We start from the raw sequence: 14,120 nt of genomic DNA on the forward strand, positions 1-14,120 counted from the left end.
TTTCAAACATTAAAAACAACAACAAAAAAAAAAACAAACAAAAAAACAAACAAACCTTATCACTCGATAATTCAGTTTCCTGTAGGAGGCACATCAGAGGAAATGCAGCACAGAAAACTGTAACAATGTTTTTTTTATAAAGAAAAATAAATACAGATCACTTACTTTGTTGAAGCTTTTTGTTACCACATCAAAGCCTGTAGTTTTGAAATATATGGGTTAATGCTAAACCATAAATCAACAGCGTGATCTTCAAAATAATTTCAAGTACCTCCAATGTCATTTCCCTTTCACCTCTTGTAGTTACAATATTACATGATGATTTAATCACATCATGGTTAAGAAAATTGGCAACAGGGATTTTTGTCATTTTCTTTAGAATTTAAAAGATAAAAAGACTGATATTTGTATTTATGCAAGTGTCAGTGATTACCAAGGGACAGTTTGGAGAACAAAGAAGAAGAAAGCAAGGAGGGAGAGGAAAACATGAAACCAAGGCAGAAGGATTTGGGAGGCATGAGGGCAGCCTGAAAGAGCACGTCAAAGCCAACAGAAGAGAGAATCAGGTAAGGTGGTAATGCCATAGACTCAAAGCCTGGTAATAAAAAAGGACCACTGAATTTGATGACTGGTTGGGCAGGGGGAATTTATAAAATGCAATACCAGGATGGAGCACTCAGGTGGCTTAGTCAATTAAGCATCTGCCTTTGGCTCAGGCCATCATCTCAGGGTCCGGTGGGCTCCTTACTCTGCAGGGAGCCTGCTTCTCCCTCTCCCTCTGCCACTCCCCCTGCTTGTGTTCTCTCTCTCTCTCTGTCAAATAAATAAATATAATCTTTTTTAAAATGCAATACCAGCAGAGTATTGTGAGTGAAAAACTGGATTACAAGGAATGGATGAGACTGAAAAGACAGACTTTGGTGTCCTTCACGAAATTTGAAAGTCAAGGTAGTGAGAACACAGGGTGGTAGCTTCAAGGATGAGCAAGGAGAATATTAGTCAGTGCACGGAGATCCACACGTTAGCTCTGTCTGCTCACACTCACAGCATTATGACTTAAAAGAATATTACTCCAGAATACCTGCTTTCCCCAGGTATCTATTTAAGCAAGTATTAAATGGTTAAAAGTTCTTTGATCTCTCTAGTGTAAATTCCAAACTTGTTCCTGTTTTCTTCAAACACTTGAATTAAACAAAAAAGGGATTTCCAGAATTCTTTGAAATATTCTTTTTTTTAAAAAAAATATTTATTTATTCATGAGAGAGAGAGAGGCAGAGACACAGGCAGAGGGAGAAGCAGGCTCCACACAAGGAGCCTGACGTGGGACTCGATCCCAGGTCTCCAGGATCACACCCCGGGCTGAAGGCGATGATATACTGCTGAGCCACCAGGGCTGCCCTCTTTGAAATATTCTTAACTGAGTAGGTGGACATGCCTGCCTACATCCCATTCATTGTAAGTATACCCACAGTACTCGAGTCAACTCAATATTCACTTCTTTTATAGTATACCACAATATAATTTCTGATTAATCAAGGAGTTAGTGTCTGTCTTATTCTTATATGTACTTTCACTCATCTGCTTTTCTTGGTATGTCTGATTAAACTGTAGCTAATCCTCTCTACTTCTAGAAATGGATTCTCAACTGCTAATAATAGTCTTTTTTTTTTCCTGTTTCCTTAGTTGTGACTCCCAGGTCATTGAATCTACTTTTATATGGTTATCCACTTTTTTTGTCTTTTTACTATGTCCTATCATAAGCCAGCCCATCTGGAAGTGGACATTTATTTAACAAAATAGATTTTGCTCAATTTTAAAGAGTTAGCATTGGGCTTATATTTATATGATACAATTCATGTCAGTTGAAACTTCTTTTGAAATATTTGTTCATCTCAGAATATGAATTAGACAAGTTAAAACAACTTTCTCACATTTCTAGTTATTATTTTTTCCATCAAAGCACTAAACATTTCAGAGGGTACTGTAGGTCCATAGAATAAAGGGTAAACACAGTGCTTGGCAGTGAGATATAAGTGTTTGGAGCACATAATACAAAGATTTGGAACCAGTTCAAATATATCAACAATTATATGTTGTTTTCCTTAAAGACAGGTTTAAGAGATATTCATTCAAACTTCCATCAAGAAGCATCTGCCATTTGTTGGTGCTTTCTTAAAGAATCCTAGTACAAGCCATGGATGAGTCATAATCACTTAGGTTTGTGCCACTGGTTCTGAATGTAAAGAGCAGTCTGCACCTATAAATACAGAGAACAAAGTGATGGTTGGCAGAGAGCGGTGATGGGGGGAGGGCAAAATGGATAAAAAAGAGTGGGAGGTACAGGCTTCCAGTTATGAAATGAGTAAGTCACAGGAATAAAAGGCACTGCATAAGGAATATAATCAATGATATTGCAGTAGTGTTGTATGATGACAACTGCTAGTTGCACTTGGGAGCACAACATAATGCATAATTTTGTTCAATCACCATGTTGTACACCTGAAACTAATGTACATTGTGTTACAATATCATTGTGTGATATTCCAACCCTGAGCCCTGACTTATCCCAGAAGTCTCAGAGAAAAGTCAGGTTTGACCTCACAGGGGGAGGAGTCTCACCATCCTGTGCTCCCCAGACTAAAAAACTAAAAGAAAAGAGGAGTCTGTAGAATAAGTGGCCACTGATCATTCTGACTTCCTGTTTCCCATCACTACATCTAGGTATTCCTGGGATTTTTCAATTCTGTACCATTGGTCATAGGCCAAAGGTAGAACTAAAAGTAATCAAGCCTCTTGTTTTCATTCTGGGGCTTCATTCTCTGGATTGAACAGCTACAGGAAGCAAGGAAGTCTCATCTGTCCATTCAACAGGTATTTACAGAGCTTCTAATATGAGCTATGCATAAGGATGTAATATTGAATATAAGGGATCTTATCCCTGCCCTCATGGAACATATATTCTGGTGGATAGGATAGGTAACTAAGTAAACAAAGAAGTAGGCAAAAATAAGTATACATTGTAAAAACTAATATAAAGGAGATTATGTGCTGGAGAGTGGCTTGGATGTGGAAAGAAGTTACTGTATGCAAGGTGGCCAGAGAAAGCTTCTCCCACAGTGGATATTTGGGCTAAGATCTGTTAGATGAGAAAGAAGTAGACATGTGAAGATCTGGAGAAAGTGTTGCATGCTGATAGAACTGCAAGTGCAAAGATCACATGATGGCAAAATGATTTCAAACACCAGGTGCTGACTGAAGGATCTGGCAGCTAGAGGGAAGCTGACGTGAGGGTAAAAGTGGTATGTAGAATGTATGCGTGTGTGAGTGTGATCTCTGTCCACTGAAATGGCCTAGAAGCAATGTCACTCCAGTAGCAACAAACACTGGTGGTTCACACTCCCCAGTAATAAGAACAAAGGTTATTCCATGGAGAAATGCTAAATCTAGTGTTGGTGCAAGGAGGGAACAAGGAGACTGTGAAATGTATTTTGTGCTAGAAAGTAAGACAATTTTCAAAAATTAGTAAGTCATGTCAAAAGGATGTAGGAACCAATATGAAGGGTCTGTCTGGCTGAAGTTGTAATAATTTGAGCACTAGAAAGAATCATAATTCAGGCCGACCAAACACACTGAATCACTGAAAATCTGTGACTCCACAATGATCAATAAGGAAAGGCAGAAAAACTCATTGTTAGTATTTAAAGCACCTACTAAACAAGACCTCTGTGCTTTCTGCTCAATTTTGCTGTTAACTGCTCTGAAGAAAGTTTGTTAATTAAAAAAGATAACCACACTTGAAAAATGAGCAATTAAAGAGAAAGAAAGAATTAAGCATTTATTTTGCCTTTTTCCAGTAGGAATTCTATATCAAGTTAACCAAGTTTGTAAACTAAAGCTCTACATTACTGAAGAGTGTCAGGCAATAAAGATAGAAGAAACAAAACAATTTTAAATTTTTTCCCCTAATTTTAACAGAATTATTTGATGCTTATAAGGATTAGCAATTGGTTATTAAAAAAAATAGGTAAACAACAACAACAAAATTAGGTAAACAGTTAATCCACGTAGTGCCAAAGAATATCATATATAAATTTCCTTTGAGTGTCAAAAATACTTACAGAATAATAATAACAATAAATATATCACATTTTGGAACTTATGAAATGTACATAAAATGATATTCAGGGAAAAATTTATAGCATTAAATATTTATAGTAGAAAAAGAAGAAAGGCTGAAAATAAATTACCTAAGTGTCCAGTTTAAAAGTTTGAAAAGAATAACAAGTTAAAGCTAAAAATGTTGGAAGAAAAGATGAATAGATATATATTTAATTAACAAACATTTGTTATGTGCCTAAGCTATTCTGGGTTCTGGATTAATCCATGAACAAAACAGACAAAAATTCCTGCTCCATTGGAGCTAACATTCTTGTATGGAAGATAGAGGTAAATATAACAAAAAATATAGTACATTTCGTGTTTCAAGATGAGTGGTATTTATTTATTTATTTATTTATTTTTAAAGTTTTTTTTTAAATTTTTATTTATTTATGATAGTCACACACACAGAGAGAGAGAGAGGCAGAGACATAGGCAGAGGGAGAAGCAGGCTCCATGCACCGGGAGCCCGACGTGGGATTCGATCCCGGGTCTCCAAGATCGCGCCCTGGGCCAAAGGCAGGCACCACCCAGGGATCTCAAGATGAGTGGTATTTAAAAAGAATAAAATAAGGATACAGAAATATTTAACAGCAGAAATCAATTAAAAAGAAATCAAAGATCCAACAGAGAGGAATAACAAAGCACAAATTATATTCTTTAAAAATCTCTAACAAAATTAACAGTATCCTGGTGAAAATGACAAAGCTTAATATGACTTGTCATTGTTCAGGTGTGGCTTGGTGGCCACTCATATGCAGGATAAGCTCCAGTCTTTTACAGAATAGTGTGGAAACATCAAGAAGTTTAAAATGGGAATGCCTCTTGATTCTGTGATTTTACCCCTCTGCCTTTATCTTAGCTCACATATCTACCTGTACCTATGAGTGTTCTTAGCAGCATTGGTTGCAACAGTAAAAAGTTGAGAACAACCTAAATGTCTATCAGAAATTAATAAAATAGTATTCATGCAATCACATGCTTTGTGAAGTAGAAATAAATTAAGTAAGCTTATGTATATTAAAAGTGATGAAAAAAATAAAAAAATAAAAGTGATGGATCTCCTGAACATAATGTTCACAAAAAGAATCAAGTTGTGGACAAAATAGTGTATGACCTCAGTTATATACAGTTTAAAAAGTCACACAATAACACTATGTATTTTTTTTAGGAATGTATATATACATGTATAGTAATACTTTAAATAGATATATAAATATAACAAATGCAGAATATAGCATGAAAAAGGGATCAGGGAACAGTAAACGAAGGGTTTAACTGTGTTGAGAAAGTTTTGTCTTTATTTCATTGGTGATAACATGAGTATTTGGTCATTTTGATTATGTCATTACGCTTTCTTAAGTATTACATACTGCTTGAAGATACAAATTTTAACAATATTCTATTTCTCTCCATTCCAGTTGCCACTATCCTGGACTGGCCAACCACTGTTTTTTTGGGACAATTGCAATGACCTCTAAATACACCTCCTGGCATCTCTTGTTCTCCTCAAATTTATTTTTATTTTCTTTATTATAGCCAGAACAGTATTTTTTAGACCCAAATGTGTCACTAGTTGCTTAAAACACCTCAAGGGTTTCCCACTGCCCAAAGATAAAAGGTTAACTTCTTGGGACAACTTGAGAGGTCATTTTTTTTTTTAAATTCCATTTATTTATCCGTGAGAGATACTGCAAGAGAGGCAGAGATATAGGGAGAGGGAGAAGCAGGTTCCCTGTGGGGACCCTAAGCAGGACTCAATCCCAGGACTCCTGGATCATGACCTGAGCTGAAGACAGACGCTCAACTGCTGAACCACCCAGGTGCCCCATTTGACAGGTCTTTATCTCCCCTGCCTCTAATCATTTCTGCAGATTCCTTGTCCTTCCCTTCACAATCATGCTCTAGCCTTACTGACCTGCTTCCCATTCCCCTTGAACTGTTCTGTCTAACGTGGTCTCCACACACCCTAATCCCCTTTCAAAGAATATCATCTTTCACTCTCCCCCTCCATCTGCTTTCCTGTCCCTGAAATCTGCCCTTCCCCAACCTGGGTACCTGGCCAAGTCCCATTTATTTTTAGGTTTCAGCAGAGAAAGTCATCCCTGGCCCCTGGAAAGTCTGGGCCAATATAACTCTTTTATGCGTTCCCAAGTGCCTAGTTCTTCCACCTAATTTTATATCTTTATTTGGGTAATGAGGACTCATTCTTTTGTTATAGTCAATTTTCTGACTCACCTACAAGATGATAAACCCAATATAATCAACATTGTTTTCCCATGCCAACAGCTCAATATATGTATTTTTAATCAAAAGACTGAACAAATCTAATTGCTAGGTGTTTGAGTCACAATTTCAGCTGAGAATTGAGAAAACTTTAAAAAACCAGAAAGCAACCACATATCCATCAAAGTGCCTCTTACATTGCTTAGTGGGAGTGTGTATTTGTGCAGCTACTTTGGATAGAGTCTTGTATCCCCAGTGAGCTAGATATGTGTATGCCTTATGATCTACTGTTTCCACTCCTGAATATGTAGCCAGGAGAGATGAATGCATATACCTACCAACAACCCATATGAAAATCTAGGCATCTCTTTGTAGCCAAAGTCTGAAAGCGCCCCAAATATCCATCAGCAATAGAATAGATAAAGAAACGTGGTATGTTCATACAATGGAAGCCACACAACAACAAAAACAAATGAACTGCAGATTCTCACAAGGACATAATTCAATCTCACTGACATGATGTCAACTGAAGGAGATCAGGCTCTCAATAGAGCTTATACTTCATGACTCCATGTCTATGGAGTCCTAAGAACGGCAGAACTCAGCTATGTGATGGAGGTTGGGATGGTGAGCATGGGTAGAATGGCAGGGGAGAGGGATTGTCTCTATAGTCAGCAATTACAAAGTGTTGGAAAACCACAGAGTTTCTTCTAAAGCTTCATAACCTTTTTTTTCTATACAAGTTGGAGTTGCAGGATTTTTCAAATTCATACTTCCCTGTTTCATTCATTTTGGAATTGACATAAGTTCTAGAAACGCATTTTTTAAAAAAGATTTATTTATTTATTTATTTGAGAGAGAGAGGGAGAGTGTGAGATTGTGTGTGTGCAAGCAGAGGAAGGGGCAGAGGGATAGAATCACAAGCAGACAATGCGGGGTTTGATCTCACGACCCTGTGATCAAGACCTGGGCTGAAATCAAGAATCCGATGCTCAGCCAAGTGAGCTACCCAGGTGCCCCTCAAATGCATTTCTTAAGAAAGGTAGTGTACAGATGATCAATAATCTTTCTCATGTGTAATTAAAATAATTGAGACACTGTGCAAAAGTAGGAGGAAAAGAACCGTGGCTGCTGGGGCACCTGGGTGGCTCAGTCAGTTAAGCATCTGCCTTCAGCTCAGATCATGATCTCAGGGTTCTGGGATCAAGCCCCACATCTGGCTACTTGCTCTCCCTCTCCCTCTATACCCCCCTCCACTTGTGTTCTCTGCAGTCTCTTCCTCAAATAAATAAGTAAAACCTTTTTTTAAAAAAAAAAAAGAACCATGGCCAAAGACCTAATTTCCTTCCTTAAATTCGTTTGTGTGTGGTTTTGATGCTATTAGAAGGAATCAAACAAAAACTTGCAATTTCCAAATAATGACTGAAGAAATCATTAATTCCTTTAAAAAAAGATGATGTAAATGATGCCACTTTTACTGCAGGGCCACTGTGAATGGGAGAAGGGAAAATACAGTGAGAAGTTAACAAAAATCTACAATTTGCAAGAGAACTTTCATTTTTCTTTTACATGTTAAGTTTCCAGGGTACCTAGGTGGCTCAGTGATTGAGCATCTGCATTTGGCTCAGGTCATGATCCCGGAGTCATGGGATTGAGTTCTGCATCAGGCTCCCCAGAGGGAGCCTTCTTCTCCATCTGTCTATGTCTCTGCCTCTCTCTGTGTCTCTCATGAATAAAAAAAAGGCAAGTTCCCCTAATCCTATTTGTATTTAATTTTTAGTTGTCAATTTATTAGTCACATATTCCTATATATTAGTTTATCTACTTTCGATATGGATCAGGCCAATTGGGCAGAACCAGGGATGTCTCTGTAAAAACAGCCCTCCAAAAGCGTCAAAAGACTTAAGCACTGAAAACAATTCAAATATTAATTATTTGTGAAGGTATAATGTACATTCACAGATATTGACATTTGTGGTATGTAATTGCTGCACCTGACTACACTAAAATTTGCTAACAGATGATTTTTTAAAAACAAGTATACCTTGCATTTGTAATCTATGAATTTTAAACACCTGTAGTTTACTTGGTTAATTACCAAGCTCATTCAACACATCTGGCTTCTCTGTCTTTGTGTTAATCAATAATTATTTGATCACAATGTTATGCCTTTTATGCTAATCAGGATTTTGAGACCATAAAATTGTGCTACCTTTGTGCTTCATGCTGGCACTAATGTGTTATATTTATAGTGTAGTGTATTCATAATTCATGCATACATATGCATGTATGCACACATTTTACTTCATTGGTGCAACAGAAAATTTTCTTTTCAATCTGTTTTTTCTTTTTTTTTTTTTTTTTGCAAAGTTCACTACATGAAAAGAATAACTACTTATTTTTAATTGTGGTAGGAAAAATTCCTCATTTAAGAAAAAATAGATATTTGTTTCAATGTGATAGAATTATTTTTGAAAAATAGAAGGAAAAGTCATGTGGCCCTTGTAGTTGTTCCTTTTTTGAAAGGTATTTGGATAAATAGAACAATATTGGTCTCGCTGACCTATGAATGTGGCTGCTGGTGTGGTTTAAAACCCTCTACAAAAGAAGACTATTTTTCTTAATTGCTTCCTTGCTGAAATAATTGTGAAGGCTGGAAAGAGGTCTGATTAATTGCAAACTTGGATGTGGTAAAAACCTCTCTGGCAGGTTCTTATCTATCACCATCAATCTCAGATTGCACAGTAACCATCTTGGAAGCCTTGCAAGACGCAGCCTCTTGGGATGTGGAAGTTTCAGAGACAGTGACTTAAATACAACCCTGGTTGGATATTCACTGTAGCAGGGGGATGTCTATTAACCCATTCTTATTGCTTGACTCCTCATTAGGATCTTTAAAGTTCCACACAAATCTTTGTGTGTTTATGTGTGTGGCAGTGTTATGCACTGTACAGTGGGGAGGAGCTGAACTGAGAATAAAAGCCCACCTCTGCCCCTTTGTAGCTATTTTCATTTTGAAATATTGTTCCCCTTTATATCTCCCCAGATCCTTTGATATGACCACATGTCATCATACCAAGTTTGGACATGCCTCATGCCAACAACAGTTCTATCTATGCCCTTCATCTAAACAGGATTAAGTTAGCACCAGCCAGATATTCCCCAAGTTGTACAAAGTCCAGTGGCCACAAAGGAGTTACCTAAATAATGGATATATTGTTTCATTTTCTTACTGTTTAATTCTTTTAGGAATAATGCTATTTAAGATCATTTCCCTTTTTTTTTTTTAACCCCACAGCTATCATGGAAGTATCTATTCTGGGGTTTTAAGGAGCTCAGGGTGCTTCTAAAACATTAATTAATTCATATTAGAAAGTGAATTCTTACTAGCAGTGAATAATCCCAATAATTTTAATGACCCTAAATGAAGTAAAGATTATTTTCAGCTCTCCTTAGGTAAAGTTGCAGTTGTAATTTTCCAAAGAATATTTAAGTCCCTTACAATTTGCTAATCATGGGGAGAAATAGAATTTTTTTTCTTTATAGATAACTACTTTTATTTTATTTTAAAGATTTTATTTATTTATTCATGAGAGATAGAGAGAGAGACAGAGGGAGAAGCAGGCTCCATGCAGGGAGCCCGACGTGGGACTTGATCCCGGGTCTCCAGGATCACGCCCTGGGCTGAAGGTGGTGCTAAACCACTGAGCTACCCGGGCTGCCCAGATAGCTACTTTTGAATCAAACTAACTTGTCCAAAACATACTTAGCCTCTTTTTCTCTAAGCACCTAGATGAAGACACATACTATTACACAAAGTAGAAAACCTCCTCTCCTTCACAATTCTGCCTACATCCACTAAACAGTTCTCCTACCAGGAGCTGGGATTATTTCCATGGGGGGGAACTTCAGGTAGATCTTCAGGGATGCTGGTAATTGCAGTGACTCCACCTTTTGCAATGACTGAAGGAGTAACTAACAGTATGAGGCCACAAGTGTGTGTCTATGCTTGCTTTATTTCTCTTCTGTCTAAACACAAAAGTCCAACAGTGTAGGTTTTCTCCTGTGAACACAATAATTTCACTATACTTATGGAACATTATAAATTTAAACCTCTTATTAGGTCACAAGATTTTCTCTGAGAATCATTGCATAAATTTTTCCTTGCTCGGCCCTTTAACAGAAATACTGTTTACAAGCACTGTTCTCTACCCATCATATGGCAAAAAAAGTTCATACTTTCTTAATTAGCACTTCATAATCCCAAATACCTAGTCTATATTAATTATATTGCACAACAAAGCTCTTTAGAACTATTTTAATTCAGAGCCAGTTATGCAGCCCTTATGTGACTCACACAGACTGCTATATTTTTCCTGTAAGAACGGTGCTTTGAGTATCTCGGCAACCAGTACTAAGGCCTGATGGCATCTTCTATGTTATTTGAGGATAAGAATTGTGCATCAGGAGCTCTGTGCACACTGAAAGGCCAAGGTTTGGAGAAGTGAAGGCTGGTTCAATCAGTAATCAGAATATGCCCGCACCATCCCTGAGGCTGGAAAAAAAAATCATCCACCAAGGGTCCAGTTCTTTTTCTCAGAGTCTGGGAATTAGAGATATGGTTTTTGAGGAAGTCTAGCACTTTTTTAAAAGTTAGTTTGGAGACTTTCTAGAAACAGATCAAACAGAAGAAGATTCTTTCTTTTTACTGTCACATCTGTCATTCCTTTAAAAGTCTGTTTCCTCAGTGAAGGGCACTGTTTCCAAGGGCCGTGTTTGGTGGAGGGAGAAGAACCTGGAGCATTGAAAGCAGCAGTTGCACCACCAACCTACTAAGTGAGGCTAGAAAGGCACAGTTGGCCCGGCATTCTCATCATAGTCTCACCAGTAAGAAGAAGAAAGCAAAATCTCAATTTCCAGAGCAGACTATTGGCTGACTACTTTTTTTTTTGTTTTGCTTTAAACCTTTAATCAGAGGAGAATTGAAATAGAAAAGTCACTTGCATTATCTCTCCATCCTTCAGGAGTTTAATTTTCATTTATGTGCTTAACATTCTCTAATTTCAGGTCATGTGCTGGGTCACCTGTAATACTTTAAGCAAGTTAACATAAAATTTCTATTTCAACTTAAAAGTCCAGGTAGTTCCCTTATGTTTTACAATTGAGGCAATCCTCAGGGAAGAATTAGGCTGTCTGGTACATCTGCCTCTGTTGGGGAGCGTTATACATTTACATTTCCAGCTTCTTGATGTGACTCTGATAAGGGGTCTGTGACCCCATGTGTCCATACAGATCTCCCCATGAAAAAAGGCACCAGAATTGGTGAACACGTGTGACATAAATGCTGAAAGGACAGAAATCTTCCCAACAATCCTCTTTCCACGATGTCATGTTCTATCAGAGACCAGCATGTGCTATTATGTGGCCCTTGGTAAGGTTCCAAGAAGAAGGGGAAGAGCAGATGCATAACACATACCAGAGGCGTTTTAGGTAAGGATGGACTGACATCACATAACTTAGAGGAAGTACAATGAAATAAAAGGTTGCTGAAAAGATAACAGCCACCTTTTCTTTTCTTTTTAAAGATTTATTTATTTGTCTGACAGAGAGGAGCAGGAGGGGCAGAGTGAGAGAGAGAATCCTGAAGCAGCTCTCTACTGAGCTTGGAGTCCAATCTGGGGCTCAGTCTCATGAGCCTGAGGTCACGACCTGAGCCAAAATCAAGAGCCAGATGCTTAACTGACTGAGCCCCCTAGGCATTCCAGCAGCCACCTTTTCTGGTGGGCATCATAATATGGGGAACTTCCTTCCTCTTCTCCACTTTGTCCAGAATCTAACAGTAGCTTCTTTTTCAGCCATTCGCCAGATGGGACCGCTTTGCAGTGGGAACTTAGGTAACTTGATGGCATGGGTCATGTTGGCTTTGGGGAGTAGTGTGTGAAAAAGGACTAGAATAAAAAAGGGAGAAGAAGGATATGCTGCCATTGTCAGAGAAAGATCACCTGGGTGGATGCAGGAGAAAAGAGAATTTTATGGGAATCTTCAGTAAACCTGGAATCAATAGGTCAGAGCCATGCATTAGATAAAATTAACGAATGATGGAATTTAAATTGCAAGATAATAAATAATTCCATTGAGAATTTGTGTAGCTATTTAATAATTCATAGTATTCTCTGGTTATTTATTTTACTGATGCCCATGAATACTACTCTCAAATTCAGATAGCTTATAATAGAATACACTACACAATGCATATTTATTTATTAACATTTAGAAATAAAGACATTCCTATCATTTAATATGAATGTATAAATGTGTTAGGGCTCATCATAAAATACCAGGAATTGTTACTGAAAACATTCTGGGCATTTATGTAATGATTCTCAGTATTGAATAAAGAAAGTTCTATATTGGGGATATGTAAATTATAGCTTCTTAGTTTAATAAATACTTAATTTGGTCATAACTATACAGAACATGAAGGCATTGGTTTAGTGTTTGTGTGTGAATTGTAATAATTTTTTGCTGGGTCAATTCTTGTGTTTAATAGAAATGTGTGTAGAGGATTAAAGAGAGTGTCAACAACCCACAGCATTAGCGCTGGTGATGGTCAAAACTTACCCACGAGGCAAAACATAAGGTAAATGGATTATTTGTGAACACTTTGCTAAGATTGAGAACAAAGATGCTCAGAGTAAAAAACAAACACAAACAAGACCTCAGCTGACTATCGGACAATGATTCATAAGACTAGCTCATCCCAGAACTCTTTAAGTCTTCTCATTGTGGACTAGAGTCTCAAAGGCTCATTCCCAAGAAAATCTAATCAAGCCCCTAATCAACACAGAATTGCTGGGGAACAGAATTGGAGAATATTTTTGTTTCTTTTTTTTAGGCTAGTTGCTTCTGATAGTTCCTAGATTTTTAATGAAGTGATGGCAGATGCTCCCTGCCTTTCTTCCTTACCTGTGCTCCGGGCTCCACACCTTTCCGCACACACCTCTTATCTCACAAGTAGGAAAAGCAGAAAGACATGGAGAAGACTATAGGGAGCTCAAGTTGGGAGAGAGGAAGGAAAGGGAGATTCCATATTACACACAGGTTAGATATAACATTGCAGAAATTCTGAGGACCATCCTATGCCTAACATTTACCTGAAAAGCAATCATAATGCTTGGTCTTTCTGATCTTCATTTGTTTTTCTTTCTGATCTTCTGAGGTGGGACTGGCCTACTCAGTGACATTTGTCTACTGTTTTTGTCCAGCCTTGGACATGGCCAGTCCACAGCCAGGAGTACACATACTCTTTTTTACTAAAGTGAGTCTGGCTTTGTAATTAGAGTACCCCATGAACTCAGATCCTAGCTGCATCAAAAACAGAAAAACTGCCACTATTGGCATAGCTATGTGTCCCCATCTTGCTCTTTGGCCCTTTCCACACTGTAGTATATTTGGCTTTTTATGGTGGTCTTGCCCACTGATTTTATGTTTCTCAAGAGCTGGCATGGATTCATTTTTACATACATAGTACCTAACACAGGGCTAAACATACAGAGGGTAAGTAATAAATGTTCATTGATGAATTATTGGTTCTTAAATAAAATGAGTAAGACGCACACTTTAAAATCAAATGGTCAATTTTTTAATCTACTAAAGAGTTAAACATAAAATATAAACTATAAAAGCCTTACAGAAAACAAACACAAATATATATCTTAGGATAAGGAAAGACTATA

At 37.5% G+C, this 14,120-nt stretch overlaps 1 protein-coding gene and 1 long non-coding RNA gene across 2 annotated transcripts in view; one reads left to right on the forward strand and one right to left on the reverse strand.

Moving 5' to 3' along the window:
- NKAIN3 (sodium/potassium transporting ATPase interacting 3) overlaps nucleotides 1–14,120 on the reverse strand; it is a 278,453-nt gene that overhangs the window by 145,175 nt on the left and 119,158 nt on the right. The gene's annotated exons all lie outside the window — the stretch shown is intronic.
- Nucleotides 343–5,857, forward strand: LOC129505350 (uncharacterized). Its single transcript, XR_008663511.1, has 3 exons — nucleotides 343–566; nucleotides 2,722–2,871; nucleotides 5,580–5,857. It is a non-coding gene; the product is annotated as an uncharacterized LOC129505350 (long non-coding RNA).

Source organism: Nyctereutes procyonoides, unplaced genomic scaffold (genome assembly GCF_905146905.1).
Source record: "Nyctereutes procyonoides isolate TBG_1078 unplaced genomic scaffold, NYPRO_anot_genome, whole genome shotgun sequence".
NCBI lineage: Eukaryota > Metazoa > Chordata > Mammalia > Carnivora > Canidae > Nyctereutes > Nyctereutes procyonoides.